Here is a 19,349-nt window from a genome sequence, read left to right on the forward strand (position 1 = left end):
ATTCAAGTCATATATTCTAGAATATTGACACAACATTATAATCGTGTTAACAATGATTAAAAAAACATGAAATTAAACCTCAATTCATCTCCCATATCCAATAATTTCCATTAATAGCACACCTTATAGCATAGCACATTTCCCCCTCTATAAATAGAGGTTCATGTTCCGACTTTCAAATCACAAAAACAAGAGTGAGAGTAGTAACTAAAGGAAACAATGTAAACCATGTTGAAGTCACAAATCAACCGGTCTCACTCTCTTTACAACCGAATCCCAATCCGCAAGCCCTTTGTTAGCGGTGACACCACCAACCATTCCTCTTCCTCCGCTTACTCCCCTGCCATCCTCCGCCAACACGCATCCACCAAGAAATCTAATGCAACCCGTGCTCGACCTCCCCAAATGTAGGTAGCATTAAAGCCATGGCATCCTCGTTTGTTAATACGAGCACCCCTGTCAATGGTTTCATCACAGTTCAACCAACCATTAATAGCTCCCCCTTTGAATATCGAGGACTGATATTCTTGCTGGAGCTCGTTTCTAATGACCTTGATGATGGTATGTATACCCAATTTTTTTTAATGTTATTACACACTACTAGAAAAAGAGATGTTTTTCTACAACCGAATTGTAGGAAATTTGTTGAAAAAATTCATTTTCTAACGATTTTCTAACAAAAAAGTTGTTGGAAAAACACATGCTTGAAAATCGTTTTCAACCGTTTTTCAACAACTTTTCTTACAAAATTGCTACAAAAACATTTGGTTGTAAACTTACTATTACTTTCCTACAAAAACTATTCATAATGTTTATTAGATAATATTGTAGCAAAGTTTGAGCTTATTTTTTTGTTGGAAATCTATTGGAACTACTTGTTGTAGAAAATTTGTAAGAAGTTTTTGTGAGAAAATGACTTGTTTTCTAATAGTGACATATTCATAATTACATTCATTTAACCAAATCATTTAATAAACAACAAAAGATAAATGATAAATGACTTAATATTTATGCGGAAAATGTAGAGCAATTTGCTTGAACATGGATGCTACTTCATGCAACTTACACATATTGGTTTCTTAAAAAGTTACAAAAAATCTAACAACATAGGCTTTTGGACCTCTAAAGAAGACATACGACATAATAACACATGTTTGTAAAACTTCACGTAACCAACACATCGATTTCTTATAAAAATATAGAATTTTGTTCGCTTTGAAAAGTTACGTCAGCTATATATCAACAAAAGTCTGTATTCTGAGGTTTTAATTTCCTTTTCATTTTCTGGTTACCGCAGAAGGAATTCGAAAGACAGTGACGGCTATTGCAAGATATGATGCATCAGATTTTGGCAATACTAGTGTGTACACATATAAGTTTGATTTTAATGCCCCTGATGATTTTGGTGAAATAGGAGCTGTGCTGGTTGAAAATGAGCATACCAAGAAGGTGTTCTTTAAAACCATTGCTCTTGAAAACGGTGTTACCTTCACATGTGAATCTTGGCTTCACTCCAAAAATGATAATCCTGAGAAAAGAATTTTTTTCACTGACAAGGTAGACCCTCTTTCTTGGATTTTTAATTTTATTTCATATCCAATAATTAGTAGAAAACTAGGTCTGTAAATCATGAACCATTCATGTTTGCTCTTTTAATAACCGGACTAATATGTGTAGGTTCTCTGGACGGATCGCACGAGATATCTCGGTCTACTCAGGTGCGGAATCCCTGCGTAGATCGTTACGAGTATAGAACACGAATCACACGAACACACGAAACGAACACACGTTATATATTATAACTCAAACACGTGATGTAATATCACTGTTACAGACTCTCGTCCTCACGTTACAATGAACTCGAACTACTGACACGAACTTAAACAACGATTACAAACCAAGCCGTAACCTAGGACTATTTATACACGACAACTTCGCCTGGCATGTTCAGGCGAAGTTGTCCATAACTTCGCTTGACTAACAAGTTCGCCTGTTAAGCGAACTTGTTAGTAACTTCGCTTAAACATACAAAACATAATTAAACATTACAGACTCGATTACAAACACTAGACTATGAACTACTGACATTATGCACCAACAGACTCCCCCTTGGCAGTAGCTTCATATCTTGATCTTTAAGCACTTATCTTGTAATCTTCAATCTTGTATCTTCACGCATGCACTCCTTCTCTAACACAAACTGACACAACTCTTTGATACTTCCTCGCTTCGTCCTTCCAAGCAGGAATTTAAAAGATTTTCTTCTCATTAAGCACCTTCAGATCAGCTTGCGATAAGTTTACCAAATGCATCGGATCGTAAACTCTTAGAAGCTCTTGTTCATCCTCGTCTTCCATCACCGCCTCTGCTGTCTCACAATCCACATACCACCACTTTAGGTCTTTAAGCACATCCTTGGGCATTAGCTTCATCGGTACTTCTTTAAGGCACCGGATCGGTTTATACTTCATGACCATCCAAGGTTTTCCATCAGCTCTCAAACCTCTATCCTTGTCTTCAACAAGTTTTCCCTTCTGCGGTTTCAACAGCTCAAACTTCTTCTCTTTTATACTCTCTCTCCATACAATTTTCTCAATGACTCTAGCCATATTATCGTCATTTCGATTGATTAACCCTAATCTGGCTAAGTCTTTCACTTCACATTCCGGCAGTGTATTCAACGACCTTAACATTCTTTTAAAATACTGAACGCCGTCATACCGTTTAATCACAAAGAGCTTCAACTGCTCATCATAGATCCAGCAAATAATCCCTTTCTTCGCTTCAGCATAGCCTTTAATATTGTAACTCTTCTTAAACATTGTAGGGACCGCTGGTTTCTTCGTTTTGACGAACCACTGAGCATAGCCTTCCTTCCACCTAGGCTGCTCTTCCCATTCAGTCTCATCATTTTCCATCTCATTACCCATATCAGCTTTCTCAATATATGGGATCTCGTGTTCAACATTTTCTTCTACTATTTCACCTTCTTCAACATCTTCTTCAATCACAATCTGTGCGCCAATCTTCTCAATCTCCTCAATAGGCAGCACATCATCATCAAACATCACATTATCATCTAGCATATCATCATCTAATTCTTTCAAAGCATCAATCACATCATCTTCATCATCAACCATCACCACCTCATCACCACCAACTGCACCTGCAGACTCCCCCTGAGCTGTGTAAGTCCCAAGAGCTTGAGTAGTTCTTGGCAACTCACCACCTGCACCTTTCGATGCATTGGGATCATCGTCTCTATCATTTCTCTTCTTTGTCCATAACTCGTCGCCTCTACAGCTTGTCTCCCCCTGAGATGCCAAGAACTCCTTCATAGCATCTATAATTCGCCCATGTTCAACCAGGAGGGACGACTGTAGTTGATTCTCTGCTACAAGGCGCTGAATAGCCTGGGTCTGGATAAAGTTTATCCTCGATTGCTCTGCCACGACCCGTTCAAGTGCAGCTATTCTCTCCGAGTCTGAGAGAGTTGCATCGAAATCAAACCTCATGTTAGATTTGTCTTGAGTATACTCAGCAGGGATCTCGAATGTAACCGGGACATCAGAAGTAGTTGTGGACGTAACCGCAGGTGGTATCGTGACCGACAACCCTGCAGTTGCAACGACTGTCGACTCTACAAATTGTGCCACCACCTCTGAAGGAGTAAGCGTTGGAGGTGGTAAAGACACAATCTCCGGAGTCGCCATCTGTAGTGTGATGGATGGGATGCCGACAGCTGATGTAGCCACCACGGGAACTTCCGCGGCGCTTAAACTTGTAACCTGTACAGATGTAGGAACAATCGACATACCTGACAGTGCGGATGGAGCGAAACGTACAACTCTTGAAGTCTCTCCAGCTCCCATACCTGCACCTGTCCTTTCCCGTCTTGAACGTCTAATCAACTTGTGAATATCCTCTTCTTCTTCTTCTGACTCAGTATCATCAACTGTCCTCTTTCTCTTCCCTAACGTCCTTTCTCGTGTCACCAACATCCTTCTCGCCTCATCCATAACATCATCAAGATCTGAGTTAGCCACCGTCGTAGCTGCTCTAGTAACATTCACTTCCCTAACCTGTGCAGCAGAGACCTGCACCTCTTCTTGCGGATCAAACCGGTCCATGTCGAAGAATCCTTGGCCGCCAAATGCAGCATCAAGGTCTACATCCTCCTCAGCCGACACAACAGGCACAGCAGGTACATCTCGAGGTGCTCCTACCTGTCGTGGTTGAGGGTCTCTGAACTCATCCCCACGAGCTGGCACATACCCCGGGTTTATTAAGTACCCAAATAGTGGAGTATGCCTTGGACGCAGTTCAGGCTTGCTCCTCGCACTGGATGTGCGGCATTGAGCGAAGATACGTTTGCTCACATTCTCCACGTATCGTAATGGACGTCGTTGATGCAACGTGGGAGCAACATGATTCAAGTTCATCTGAATGAATCTTGGATACATGATGAACCTCTCACGAGCCATCGCTCTCCTCTGTCTATCGATCTCATAAAAGACCATCTAACTGAAGCTATAACGTTTGTTATAAGTCAGAGCAGTCATTGCGGACTGCATGGTCGCACCCATCCCGTCAGTGCCCGCCTTCCTCCCTGACATGCAGACAATCATTACGTGCATGAGGAAGCGCCACTGATCGAGTAGGAAACCCTTCCTCCTCTGAGTATCACCTAATGGACCAGAATAGCCCATTCGGAGAAACGCTACATCACGGAACGGAGCCACAAACTCTGTAGGGTCATCCCTAGTCTCCTCACCGAACCGTAAAGCCACCCGTATTTGTTCAGATGAGAACTGAACCTCTTGATTGTTGACGATTGCTCGCATAACCGGGGGCTCAACGCGGCAATCGTATTCCACAGTCTGCCAGAAATCCTCAATATTGGGTAAGGAAATCGGCAGAGTCGTAGTGAGAGCGTGGAATATCCTCGAGCGAATGAGGAATGTGATTATCTCGCGGTAATCCTCAACACCGCTCGCTTCCGGGTCTAAGGTGATATACATGTTATGACCCGGAAAGAATTGCCTCTGATTATCTCCATCGTCACCTCCAGCACCTCCAGCACCCGCTACTGCAGCCATATCTGCAACAAACGAACCAAGTTAGATAAACGTTAAGGCGTACCACAAGTTCGCTTGTTACCATGTGCGAAGTTGTGATAAAATCTGTATAGGCGAAGTTAAAGTTGGGGCGAAGTTGGGAACAACTTCGCTTCATCTTTAAGTTCGTCTAATAATTAAAAAATTAAAAGGTCCAGGCGAAGTTAATGATAACTTCGCCTCACCACAACATCGCCTCAGGCGAAGTTGAGCCTCAGGCGAAGTTACGGATAACTTCGCCTAAACCTTAAGTTCGCCTGAATCTGAAACGGCGACAGTAAGGTCGATTCAACATCGAAAATTTGGTGTTTCGGTCAATTTTGACGATTAAGAACTCCCAAACACAAGATATTAAGGAAATCCGGACGATCAGTTTGCTCATGAACACGTAAAAACAAGCTTTGGAATCGGGTATAAGGTTCGAACGTCCGAGGTCGCTAACCGGGTGTCGAAACAACCTAGGGTTAACAACATTGAACATCGATTATAAGATATAGAACCCAAACACACCTTGAATACTGATTGAAATCGGAAAAAAAAAGATAATCAGATGATAATCGAATTAAGTTCGCTGTGATATTCGAGAATAAGTTCGCTGATATATAAAATAATGAACGAATGACCTTTGAAAGTCCTTATATAGGGGCGGAGTTATACAGGCGAAGTTACGGTTAACTTCGCCTAGGCGAAGTTATTCACAAGTTCGCCTGTTTAACAACATCGCCTATATTTACAAAATCAACCCTTGTAATTTGAACATTTTGCAATTAACTTTTAAAACTTCCCTTTAAGAATTAAATAACACGATCAAGTCCAAGTAACCATTTATAAAAGCATACAACTACATAAAAAGAAAACTTTTAACAATTAATGTATAAGGGATCAAATTTCAGTCTCGATAGGGAGTACTACGTTTTAGAAAAGATCCGAACAGGAATCATACTAACTACGTGACTGTCACATAGATCCGTGTTTAGCTGTATTATGACATAAAGAAACAGGTTGTAAGCAGGTAAATAACTTAAGATGGTTTTCATCGTTTCTGTGATACGAGTTAGGTTCAATTATGCCTCAAAATTTAAGTGGGCAACAACTCAGAGATTATGATGCCTCCTATCTATTCTCAAAGTATATTTGGCTTTCCCCAAGTCACCCCGAATTGACCTCGACCCATAGTGTCTAATTAAGTTTGTAAGTACTCTTCATCTGCTTCCCGTTTTCTTTCTTACTCCATGATTGAGAAGTCTTGATATTTTGAACTCTAGAATGTTTCAATAACTCATAAGTTTTTTTTTTTTTTTTTTTAATCAAACATTCATATAGACTTCAGAGTAGTAAACAACTGCAAGTCCCAAATCTGGATCACTGCAGTTTCTTGAAACGCTATCTTCACGGGAATCAGAACACTTACGGGCTCGTGTATGACTGGGTAATCGCTTTTCTGCCTATCATTCGGAAAGATATATATGGAGACATGCAAAACTCATAAGGAGTTTCCACGTAAAATCAAGTAGATTTAGTTTGTATCACATCTACTTTTACGCACCATAAAAAGCTACCATGACATACAATAACTGTCCTAAAGCCTTTTAAGCCTAATAACTTCACTAGTTAAGCACACAGAATCAGTATATCTATCATTTTCCAAGGTTAGATCAATTTTCTGTTAAACATAGCAAACGAACTTCTTACGAAGTAGTAGACTTGAAAAATAATTTCATTTCCCTCTAAAAAAATTTAACATTAATCGCCCCGACCAAAACAAAGTCTTCAGGTAAACGGCTATCCCGAAGATCCAATGGATCAGCTGGACCGACCACATACTAGTATGTGTCCTTCTAACTAAGTATGATCGACTAATTTTAAGCGAAAGAATGAAAACTCATCATAAACCGCCCCGGTCACTTTCAGTCATCTGGTTAATGGCTATCCTCAAATTCTACAAGTAGAAAATGAGGACCAAACATATCCTAAGACATGTCCTTCAAACTGAGGTAACCGACATATTTTTAAGCGATAGTGACGTTTTTTTTTTTTTTTTTAAATATAACATGAAAAGCATGGTTACTCGGGATTGATCATCCCATTCAGCTCGATAAGGTTTTGAAATCTTGTTTTGTCAAACGCTTTAGTATAAAGATCAGCGAAATTATCAAGCGTATCCACCTTTTCAAGCACAATCAGTTTCTTCTCAGCACAATCCCGTATAAAATGATGACGTATGTCAATATGTTTAGTTTTACTGTGCTTCACGGGATTGTTAGTTACTGAGATAGCAGCTGTGTTATCAATGCAAATAGGAGTAAGTAAGAAATTCAGACCATAGTCGCGCAACTGTTGTTGAATCCAAAGAACCTGGGAGCAGCAGTTGGATACGAGATCCGCACGAGGTCTAGGAGTGCGGAATCCTCCTAGACTCGTTAATGGTGTACAAGATGAAGAATACAAACACGTACACGAACAAATACAAGAACGGGATAAACAAATCTGCAGATTCTTTATAATAATAATTAAACAAACACGTTACATACCGTAACATAAACAGAAACACGTCCGACCCGAGGTGAGCTCTACCTCGGGTCGTCCCTAACGACACTCTCTCTCTGTTTGTTCTCTCTCGACACTCAAACTGTAACACACAACTCTCTGAATTACTGGATTCTTAACCTAAACAAGACACACGTATATATATATAAACTTCAGTAAGCGTCAGTAGGCGAAGTTGTTCATAACTTCGCCTATGGCGAAGTTGTCCTAACTTCGCCGTTGGCGAAGTTGTTCTAACTTCGCCTAAGGCGAAGTTGTTCTAACTTCACCTATGGCGTCTCCGCTGGTCTGAATTGCATAGCGACGGTCACAAAATGCACCAACAGTCTCCCCTTTGACCGTTGCACTCAATTCTAATAAACACAAAAGATCATCTGTTACAAAACATGCACCAACAGACTCCCTCTTAACTGATGATCTTCTGTTTGCTCATCAACCAGCCGTGTCTGAAACTGTCCTGTAGCTTCACAAATCTACCAATCACCCAGCGTCTTCCATATCAGATCTCCCCTTCAGTGTAAGCTTCTCCGACTATAATGATTGAGGTCTTTGAAATGCATGCATCCTCGTGCCAATAGATCATCTCAACCAATCACGTGAGTCCATCTGACTTCACCAACACGTGAAGTTGGGCTTCCTCCACAACTTCACCAACTCGTCGGCATACGATAAGGTTTAATCTTCAACTACTCAACATCAAGTGATCAATTTCATCACAAAACCACCTTGACAGAATCTAACACATGACCATTAATTAATCCGAAGCATCTTCAATCACCAGGGATAACGATCAAGAACACAAACACTTTAGTTCCCGATTAAATCCAACTTGTTCCAGAATTTTCACTCTAATAAATAAGCATCACGTTTCAGGATCCAATTCTCGAACGCCTTGAAAATAACATAAATAATATGCTCTGACCGCAATCCAGTAATGACAAAAACCTTCAGTTCAATTTGACTTTCTTCAGTTGGTCAACCTCGAACAACAAAAATTTCATTGCCCACAAACACCAAAATATGTGTCAATATCCAGTTTCAATCAATATCCCATTCACAAACTCAACTCCATATCCAGAGTTGACACGTATTTGTTCACACGTAAAACCAAGAGATAACAAGTTTCACTCGTTGACGGAACAACGTCTTCGGTCTCACAATAATCGTGTACACCTGGCCATACAGACGAAAACTCCAAATATATATATATATATATATATATATATATATATATATATATATATATATATATATATTTTTAACTTCGCCGATAAGTCAACTTCGCCTAAAGTCAACTTCGCCTGTTCATAACTTCGCCTGGCTATAACTTCGCCTGTCCATAACTTCGCCAGACCTTATATCTTCGCTGAGACACTACGAACAGTGACGGCAACTTCGCCTGATGAACAATAACTTCGCCTGCGGCGCTGTTCGGCCAGAAACGCACAGAAACGTGCCAGAAACACCAAAACGCAGATCTCGAACCATAGCATAAGAGCCTAAGGCTCTGATACCAATTGTAGGTTCCCTGGACGGATCGCACGAGATATCTTGGTCTACTCAGGTGTGGAATCCCTGCGTAGATCGTTACGAGTATAGAACACGAATCACACGAACACACGAAACGAACACACGTTATATATTATAACTCAAACACGTGATGTAATATCACTGTTACAGACTCTCGTCCTCACGTTACAATGAACTCGAACTACTGACACGAACTTAAACAACGATTACAAACCAAGCCGTAACCTAGGACTATTTATACACGACAACTTCGCCTGGCATGTTCAGGCGAAGTTGTCCATAACTTCGCTTGACTAACAAGTTCGCCTGTTAAGCGAACTTGTCAGTAACTTCGCTTAAACATACAAAACATAATTAAACATTACAGACTCGATTACAGACACTAGACTCTGAACTACTGACATTATGCACCAACAATATGAACAAGAAATTTTGTTCTATTGGCTAAATAAACAAATATAAACAAACCTCCGTTCGTTCAATTGTGTTCGTGAAAGTTCGAACAGATTTCCAAGAAACACTACTAGAAAACAAGTCATTTTCTCACAAAAATTTCCTACAAATTTTCTACAACAAATAGTTCTAACAGATTTTCAACAAAAAAAATAAGCTCCAACTTTACTACAATATTATCTAATAATAAGTTAAAATAGTTTTTGAAAGAAAGTTGTAGGAAGTTTACAATCACATATTTTTGTAGCAATTTTGTAAGAAAAGTTGTTGGAAAATGGTTGAAAACAATTTTCAAGCATATGTTTTTCAACTGGATTTTTCCAACAAATTTCCTATAATTCGGTTGTAGAAAAACATCTATTTTTCTAGTAGTGAAATTCTGTTCTATTGGCTAAACAAACAAACATAAACAAACCTCCGTTCGTTCAATTGTGTTCGTGAAAGTTCGATAATGTGTTCATGAACGTTCGTTCTTGTTCGTTTCTATATTTTGTTCATGAAAGCTTTTTGTACACTTATTTATCTTATCTAAACATTTTATATTTTTTAATTTATAACATCAAATATAAAATAGGAAACCATATTCTCATATTGATTTTGCATTATTCTCATTTCCTTTCTCATTATTGCATATTGATGAATATACTAATCTCACCCTAGGCTTAACCGATTTTATTTGTGTTTGTAAAAACATTAATTTTCTTAATGAACAAACATGAACATAAAATATAGTTTGGTATATGTTCGTGAACACATTATTTTTATAACTAACGAACATGCATGAGCATGGTCATGTTTGTGTTCGTCTGGTTCATTTGCAACTCTAAGAAAACTATATATCTTTTGAGGTGCTTAATTGTTGCTTTAAAATATTATAAGAATAAAATATTATAGACGTTTGGTTATGATTATTTGATTTCTTTGTGTAGTCATACCTTCCATCGCAAACACCTAACGCACTGAAGTCGTTAAGAGAGCAAGATCTAGAATCACTCCGAGGCAACGGCGAAGGAGAGCGTAAATCACCTGAGAGGATTTATGATTACGACGTGTACAACGATCTTGGAGCTCCAGATTTGAGTTTAAGTTTAGCACGACCAGTGCTCAGTGGCAATGAACATCCTTACCCTAGGAGGTGTCGTACCGGTCGTAAAATGTCCTCTATAGGTACATGTATCATATTGTAATATATTATACAATATGCATTGTTTTGAGTATCAGCTATTAGAATTATTTGATTTGAAAATGAAAATGTTTAAATATAGACCTAAAATATATGAGTGTTTAATATCATAAGATTTAGATTTACTCATAGTAGTTCAAATACTTGTAATGAAATTTGTTTAAATACTTGATACAACTTATCAATGCCGAAGAATTTTAACTTTGTTTTCAACAGGAGTAGTTTTGTCATTCAAAAAGGGGTAGCAGCGCAACTTGTTGTCCGCTTACCTGTCTCTCTGTTGTAATTGTATTCTTTTGTTCAGTATAACGAACGTTATTAAGATACAACTTCATAGAAAATTAACAAAGCCTGTTGCATAACAGATCCATTGACGGAGACCAGAACTTTGACCCCGTTTTATGTACTCGTGGACGAAGATTTCTCAGAGATAAAGGCAGCTACCTTTGGAGCAACGACATTGTACTCGGTGCTTCATGGAGTTTTACCAATTCTAGAATTAGTTGTGACAGACAAAACCGAGGGGTTTCCGTTATTCACGTCCATAGACTCGCTTTATAATGAAGGTTCTAATGTTCCTCCACCTGATAATGGGTTTCTTAGTGTCTTACCTATACTTATCAATACTGTTATCAAGTTTGAGACCCCTGAAACCATTGACCGTAAGCATTTATTACCATTTTGTATCTTTGGTGGTTTTGTGTATGGTTTTCAATTTTTAGTTTAAGCTTTTGCGTATAATTTATGGCTCTAATTGTAGGGGACACGTTCTCTTGGTTTCGTGATGAGGAATTTTGTAGAGAAATGCTTGCTGGTCTTAATCCTTACAACATACAGCTGGTTATGGTATTTATTTAACTTATAGGGTCAAGTTATTCTATAAAGAGATATAAAAATAAGAATAATAAGAAATATTTATAGCCACACAAAAAAACCCTAAAAAAATTAATAAAACATATCTTAACTGAAAATTTAATAAAAAAACGAAATAAGTAAAAATACAAAAATGTTTTCACAAAAAAAAGACACAATGTCGAGGGAAAAAGATCATTGTGTATTTTTATTGATCATTGTGTTTTGTGTTTATTTTCGTAATTGATTGTTTATTTTTTCTTTGATATATTGTGTTATATTACTCAACATTGAGTCATATTTTGTTCGGTATTATGTTTATTTTGCGATCTATTGTGTCATTGTTATTTATAATTGTGTCTTTTGTTTATTTTCGTCATTGTGTCTTTTGTCTCGGCATTGTGTCTTTTCGGCGCTTTTTTGGAACTTGAATGACGAGGGAAACATTTTTGTTTTGTAATTTTTATGTTTTTTATTTATATTTTGAGTTGTGAGTTTTTATTAATTTTTTAGGGGTTTTATGTAGTGTTGTCATAACATGTCGGACACAACACGATAAGACACGATGACATGTTGTACTAAACAAGAACATGACATGCTAAATAATCGTGTCATTTTTTTCAAACACGAAAACAAACCTTTTAAGAAGCAGGTTAACTTGTTATGATCTGTTAAGGGACTTGTTTAAACATACAATGAATAATACATATTTAATTAAACAAAAATTTTTAAAACAAGCATAAAAGTTTTAATTAATACATAATTCATAACATATGTGGAAAAAAAACCATAATCCTTAGCATATATGAAACAAAAGATCACAAATACATAAACATACTTGAAACAAAAACTATAGAAGCAAATCAAAACATTCATTAAAAATATAATAATGGATTCTGACGAACATGAGTGAAATGTCGTATATTTATTTTTATTTAGGTTTAGGACTTTAAGAGTGTATATTTATTTACTAGCTTTAGAGCTCCTGTAACACACAGGATGATTTAAATAATTATGTTACAAATAAAATAATACATAATGTATATAGAAAAACGCATTACATCTATGCTTGTATCATTATACATAAATTGATTTTATTTATATCATAAAATGATTTTTTCCAAATAAAAAATGAACTTAATAAAAAAATAATGCACATGCAAAAACATACCCAATAACACTTCATCTATTGAAAATTTATTCTCAGTATCATATATTTATAATTGAAAGAAATTTGGTTATGAACTAATTTCGAAGAATACTTCTCATATAATAATAGTTTTGAGCTATACCATGAAAAAGATTTTGATAAGTTTGAGGATACTTTTCAACTTTGCCAATTGACATATTAAAAAAATAACATGTTAACCCGTTCAATTTTGTGAATGTTTGGCTTCACTTGAGCATAATTTTGTCTCACATGCATCACATATACCATTCTGACCACTATTCAAGAAAAAATTGCTTACACAATTTTTTCTAATTTGATAAAAGTTAGAAGCATTGATAGACCTGGATATGGTATGACAGAAGTGTTCGTCGTTTTTTCTTAAATTTTAATAGTTATGAGCAGTGACGGAACCGGAACATTTTAACGGGAGGGTCGTAATAGAATCTTTTTATATTCGCTAGAGTGTCATTATTTTAACTTATTCTCAACCGAACTAATTTATTGTTACTGTTATCATGTTATTAAACCGAGTCAATGACCCAAAAAGATAACCATGAATTACATAATTATCTTGTTACGTAGAAGAACGATAAAGTTAAGATAAAAATTATATGAAGTGGAAATCTTAAAACAATTAAATGTAAACTAATAAAAAATTAAAGAAAAACTAAACTATGTCTACTTTTTAGTTAGAATAATAAACAATTAAATAAGAAAAATGAAATATTTATAAAATGAAAACGTAAAAGAAAAGTGAAATATCTATAAAATGAAAACGTAAACTATGTCTACTTTTTAGTTAGAGTAATAAACAATTAAATAGAGATGGCAGGCTAGGTTGTCTTTTACAAACTCTAGCATTCTAACCTCTAGCCTAAAGTAAGAACTTATATAATTAAATAATAGTTTCTTTATTTATTAATATAAAGCCATTCATTCCTTCTTCTTCATTCTCGTCTCTTAGTCTCTATTCTCTCAGCTCGCCGCCGGCCACCGCAACCTTCTAAAAATGACATTTTTACTATTTTTTCTCACATTAACTGCGCAACATGATGCATTTCCAAAGGTCAAACTATACAAATGTTTTCCCGTTGGATATACATGCTAACATAAAGCTTGGCCACCGAAGGGTCAACGGACCCCCTTGACCCTCCTGTGGTTCCGTCCCTGGTTATAAGAAAAATACTCAATGTGCAAAATCCTGAATCTTTTGACTATTTCCAAAAATGTCCTTAACAAATAAATTTGAAACTCACTCACCTTTAAAATTCTAAGTTTCATTTGTTTTACATTTTCAAGTCAAAACTTTAAACCCGCAACAAGTTTGACGATAAATCTATTTGCATTCTCAAATTTTTTAAAAGTATTTAAATTACCCATTTTTTACCCGTAACAAATTTGAGCTAAATGTAGTTAAGTTGTACCAAACGATCTATTTACCAACTTTTAATTTCCACAAAAATCCCGAAGCTATCCTTTATAATATAAAATCCAAGAAACTAAGTATGATAAACTTTATTATATTTAAAATTGATTGTCATTTATTATCCTTATAATTTAACACACAAATGTATAGTTTACTAAATTAACCAAAAATAAATAGATAAATTAAATAATATATTTATAATTTATAAACTTATATGACAATGTACAAAAAAACCAATAGATAAATGGATTTATTTAAAAAAAATGGAACAACTTTTAAGCATATGTTTATAATTTACTGATTAAAAACGGGTCAGGTGTACCCCCTGGTTGCTTGTCATACCCTTCTCTAGGAAAAACCAACTTTCATATTACCTTTGAAATCATATAATTAACAAATTAGCACAAAATTAAGGATTTCAAATTATTTTTTTTACAAGTTTAGGGTTTAGGGTTTCGGTTTTAGGGTTTAGGGTTCGGGTTCGGGTTCAGGGTTTAGGGTTCGGGTTCGGGTTTCGGTTTCGGGTTTAGGGTTTAGGTTTTCGGGTTTAGGGTTTAGGGTTTATTTTGTAAAAGATAAAGAGGTAAAATAAGGATATTATAAATATATATACTATTAAAATTCAAAAAAAGATATTGTAAATATTTACAATATTAATACTAAAAAAATAAATTAATAGTAATACATGATAGTTTTTAATTTGATATATGTAGGGGATATTACCAAGTGAAAAAAATGTTGTAGAGACTAATATGTATATAAATATTGTTAAGAGCTAATAGTAATTGATGTAATAAGTTTAGGGGGGGTGGTATATTTAGTAAAAATGGTGTAGGGGGTACGTTTAGCAACACCCTTAAAAAAATTACTTCGTAAATTGAAAGCATATTAGATTTTTTTTTTTTTTATTATTTAAAATCGTCAACAATATACATAGTAAATATGTTAATGATAACATTTAAAATTATATTCTTTTTAATATTTAACAAACATGGTTTGTTGTTGTATTTTGGATATCACCAAGTATGTTGTGAAATATATTCTAACAATGTATAGTAGTATAATATGTAAATATTTACTTTTATACAAGTGTATATGTATAATATAAATAGAGTTTAAATAAAAGTGAATAATTTAATTATGTTATAGATGTAATATAAATGGAGTGTAAAGGAAAGTGAATAACTATTAATCTATAACATATATTAGTTTTAAAGGGAAAATAATTGTGAGTATTAACCACAAACCTACACGTGTTAACAATAATGTTCTTTTATTAGAATAGGTAGATTTTTATTAAATTAAAAATCTACACATGTTACTAACATGTTAACATGTCTTTAACCTGTTAGGACATGAATTTAACATATCTTAAACAGGTCAATCTGTTTAAGACACAAAACATGTTAAGCTCAAACCCAAACCTGTTAAAACCCGTGACCCAAACCTGTTAACAGGTCCATGTCTTAAATTGACAGCCCTAATTTTTGTATGGACACAAATCTTTCTCACACTTCTCATTTTGTCTCCTTTTGTATTTTAACTTTTCCATTAACTGTTAATCCCTAAATAAGATGTTTTGTAAATGATTATGACATGTTTCTATATTTAGGAATGGCCATTGACGAGTAAATTGGATCCTGAAATCTACGGGCCAGCTCCGCAATCACAAAGGAGATCGTAAAGGAAGAGATTAAAGGTTTCATGACTTTTGATGAGGTAATGAAAAACATAAACCGATTACTAATGCTTTATGATTACGCTCTCATGCCTTATGTTCTTGCAGGCTCTAGCACAAAAGAAATTGTTCATGTTGGATTACCATGATTTGCTTTTACCTTATGTTAACAAAACAAGAGAGCTTAAAGGGTCAGTTTTATATGGTTCAAGAACTTTAATGTTCCTTACTCCTGGTGGTATATTAAAGCCACTAGCTATTGAGTTGACTCGGCCACCGTATGTTGGTAAACCACAGTGGAAACATGTCTACACGCCCGCATTGGATGCCACAAATGCATGGTTATGGAAGCTAGCCAAGGCTCATGTTCTTGCGCATGATTCTGGTGTTCACCAACTTGTTAGCCATTGGTTAAGAACTCATGTCGCTACCGAGCCTTACATAATTGCTGCCAATCGTCAGCTCAGCCAGATGCACCCAATTCGACGATTACTTCTCCCATCTTTCCGTTACACTATGAAAATTAATTCTCTAGCTTGATGGCTTCTCGTAAATGCTGATGGTATCATAGAGAAAACATTTACTCCTGGAAAATATTGTATGAAAATTTGCTCTAATGCATATGATCAGCTATGGCGCTTTGATCATGAAGCACTTCCATCTGACCTAATTAGCAGGTATTGTTTTTGTAATATGGTAAACCACAAAGACCAACCATATAAATAATACTACTAATAATAAAACTTTTTAGGGGTATGGCCGTTGAAGATCCAACCGCACCACACGGTGTGAAACTAACAATCGAGGATTACCCGTTTGCTAATGATGGTTTACTCATTTACGATGCCATGAAAAAATGGGCAACTTCTTATGTCAACCATTATTACCCGCAACCAAATCTAGTTGAATCTGATGAAGAGCTTTAAGGATGATGGAATGAAATTCGTTTAGTTGGTCATGGAGACAAGAAAGACGAACCATGGTGGCCACAACTCAAAACCCAACAAGATTTGATTGGAATTGTTACAACCATAATGTGGGTGACATCTGGCCACCATGCTGCAGTCAACTTCGGTCGATATGACTTCGGAGGTTACTTCCCTAACCGACCAACAATTGCCCGCACCAAAATGCCTGATGAAGACCCCATTGACGAAGAATGGCAGTTGTTTATTAAGCGTCCCGAGGATGTTTTGTTGAAATGCTTCCCTTCTCAACTTCAAGTTATACAAGTGATATCAGTTTTGGATGTTTTATCGAGTCATTCAGTGGATGAAGAGTACATTGGTGGTAATATTGAGGCAGCATGGGAGGCCGAGCCTGCCATAAAAACAGCGTTTGAGGAGTTTGGTGGGCGGCTAAACGAGCTAGAAGCAATCATAGACTCGAGGAACACGGATCCTAGTTTGAAGAACCGTACTGGTGCTGGTTTGGTTCCGTATCAGCTTCTTAAACCATATTCTGAAGATGGTGTGACCGGTAGAGGTGTTCCAAACAGTATATCTATCTAGTTGCTTGGGCTTGTTGGAGTGACATGGTGTGTGTTGGAGTGACCATATCTATAATAAGGCCATAAGAAATGGTTTATTTGTGTTCTATTGTCATTTGGAATAAGGTTACCTCTGCATCATGTTGTATAAATGTATCCATTGGTTTGTCCTAGTTAATATTTTCTTATTAAACAAACAAACTTAATACCTAATTGTTTTTTATTTAGAGGGGCACAAGTCGAGTATTTTCAAGAATCGGAAACGTCCTTTCAGTCGGTTCCAACAATGGTGAATAAAAGTCAAGAATCGGGTCGGGTAAGAACCGGTTCCGGGTATGGTCGGATTTTGACCGTGTTTGCCGAATTTTTTATCAGGTTTTGGGCTGGCCGGGTTCAATTTTTGACCGCGTAGAGGTGGACTCTTTTCCGACAGGTCCGGGTTGTATCCAATAAGTACGTGTTTTTGAGGAACCGAAACCGGTTCATAAATAATCCGATTTGTTAAACGTGTCCAACACCAAATCAGTTTGAAGGCTCCTAATATCTCGGAAAATATTTAATATAATAATTAGTTTATTATTATAAGATAAGTTAGTCTTATTTAATCCTATTTGCTTTGGATTCAAATTCTGTATTTGAGTTGGTATAGGATTAGGAACCATGGGTTTATATATACCCTAGGTTCAATGTATTAGATAATTATTAAGTTTTTCTCGTTAGTCGTTTTCTTGGTAAAAGAGCCGATCGTGTGTTGATCAAATCTCGTGTTCGTGTTCTTGATTCATCCGCTCAAAGTTTAACAAGTGGTATTAGAGCTTGGTGGAAGAGAGCCGTTTTGAGAGTCGTAACGTGGAGCAAAGAAGGCAGCAGCCTCTAGGCTTCTTTACCAGTTCGTTGGGGGCAGTGATCAAGAACAAGAGGTATCCAGTTTATGATTGCACGAAGAAACCAATTGAGTGTGCCGGAGAAGAATACAAAAGCAAGCACCCAAGCGAACAAACATACATGCATGCATATTGCATACATACTGAATTGAGTGTTGCCACCTCCATGTATTAAGTGTGAACAAAATTCAAAACTCCACATGTTTTCTTAACGACAGAATTTCTACTTGAAAAACTAGTCTATCCCACCGATCATAGCATCACAGTTAATTTACCAAAAATCATCACAAAAGCATATATGTCCTAGGTTTCCAGAACATATTTTATTATATTTTTATTCCACATAGGTTTCTCACAATAATCAAATCATTACAGCAAACTCATAACAGTCAAATTCATGCACAACAGAATGTTATTTGAAATTCCCGTTAAACGAAAAATCCAATAAATGCAAGACCACTTGGGTTAGGTTCCTAACTCAACAAGTCAACTTTCAGAAGTGGAACCAACCCAATTGGTCTCGTAGTTCATGAGATATAACATTTACAAAACAACCTAACAGCAGGTCTAACAACTCAGCTTTGCACAACATTTTTGTAAAATCATAAAAGTTAACTTTTACAAGTCCAAAAATTGCAAATTTATATTCTTTAGAAACTAGACTCAAACTAGTTTACTGTAGTATCAATTATCTCAATCAATTTTCACTTTTACACCCCGTTAAAGTCAATCAAACATCAACAACACAATCTGTCCAGAAACTGTTTGCATCCAAACTCAACAATTTAACTATCTATGGACCACAAATCATTCATATAACATTCTAGACACCATAACTACTATCCATGCATATCAATTATACCATACATACATAGTTAGGGTTTTATTTGATCTCAAACTCAAAGACACAACAATTAACATGCAATAATATCAAAACTAGTTATCAAATCATTATCAATACACCATCAAATCAACAACAATCATATGAACACCATACATAGGAAAAATCGGACCTAGGG

The 19,349-nt window shown here is 36.1% G+C and overlaps 1 pseudogene across 1 annotated transcript; it reads left to right on the forward strand.

Moving 5' to 3' along the window:
• Window positions 1-214: 214 nt before the first annotated feature.
• Window positions 215-17,485, forward strand: LOC143543607 (lipoxygenase 2, chloroplastic-like; annotated as a pseudogene). Its single transcript, XR_013137104.1, has 8 exons — window positions 215-561; window positions 1,298-1,557; window positions 10,577-10,814; window positions 11,196-11,492; window positions 11,591-11,676; window positions 15,892-15,998; window positions 16,066-16,634; window positions 16,709-17,485. The product of XR_013137104.1 is annotated as a lipoxygenase 2, chloroplastic-like (transcript).
• Window positions 17,486-19,349: the final 1,864 nt, after the last annotated feature.

This window comes from Bidens hawaiensis, unplaced genomic scaffold (genome assembly GCF_021521415.1).
Source record: "Bidens hawaiensis isolate Kalapana, Puna unplaced genomic scaffold, B.hawaiensis_p1.1 tig00013187_1, whole genome shotgun sequence".
Classification (NCBI taxonomy): Eukaryota; Viridiplantae; Streptophyta; class Magnoliopsida; order Asterales; family Asteraceae; genus Bidens; species Bidens hawaiensis.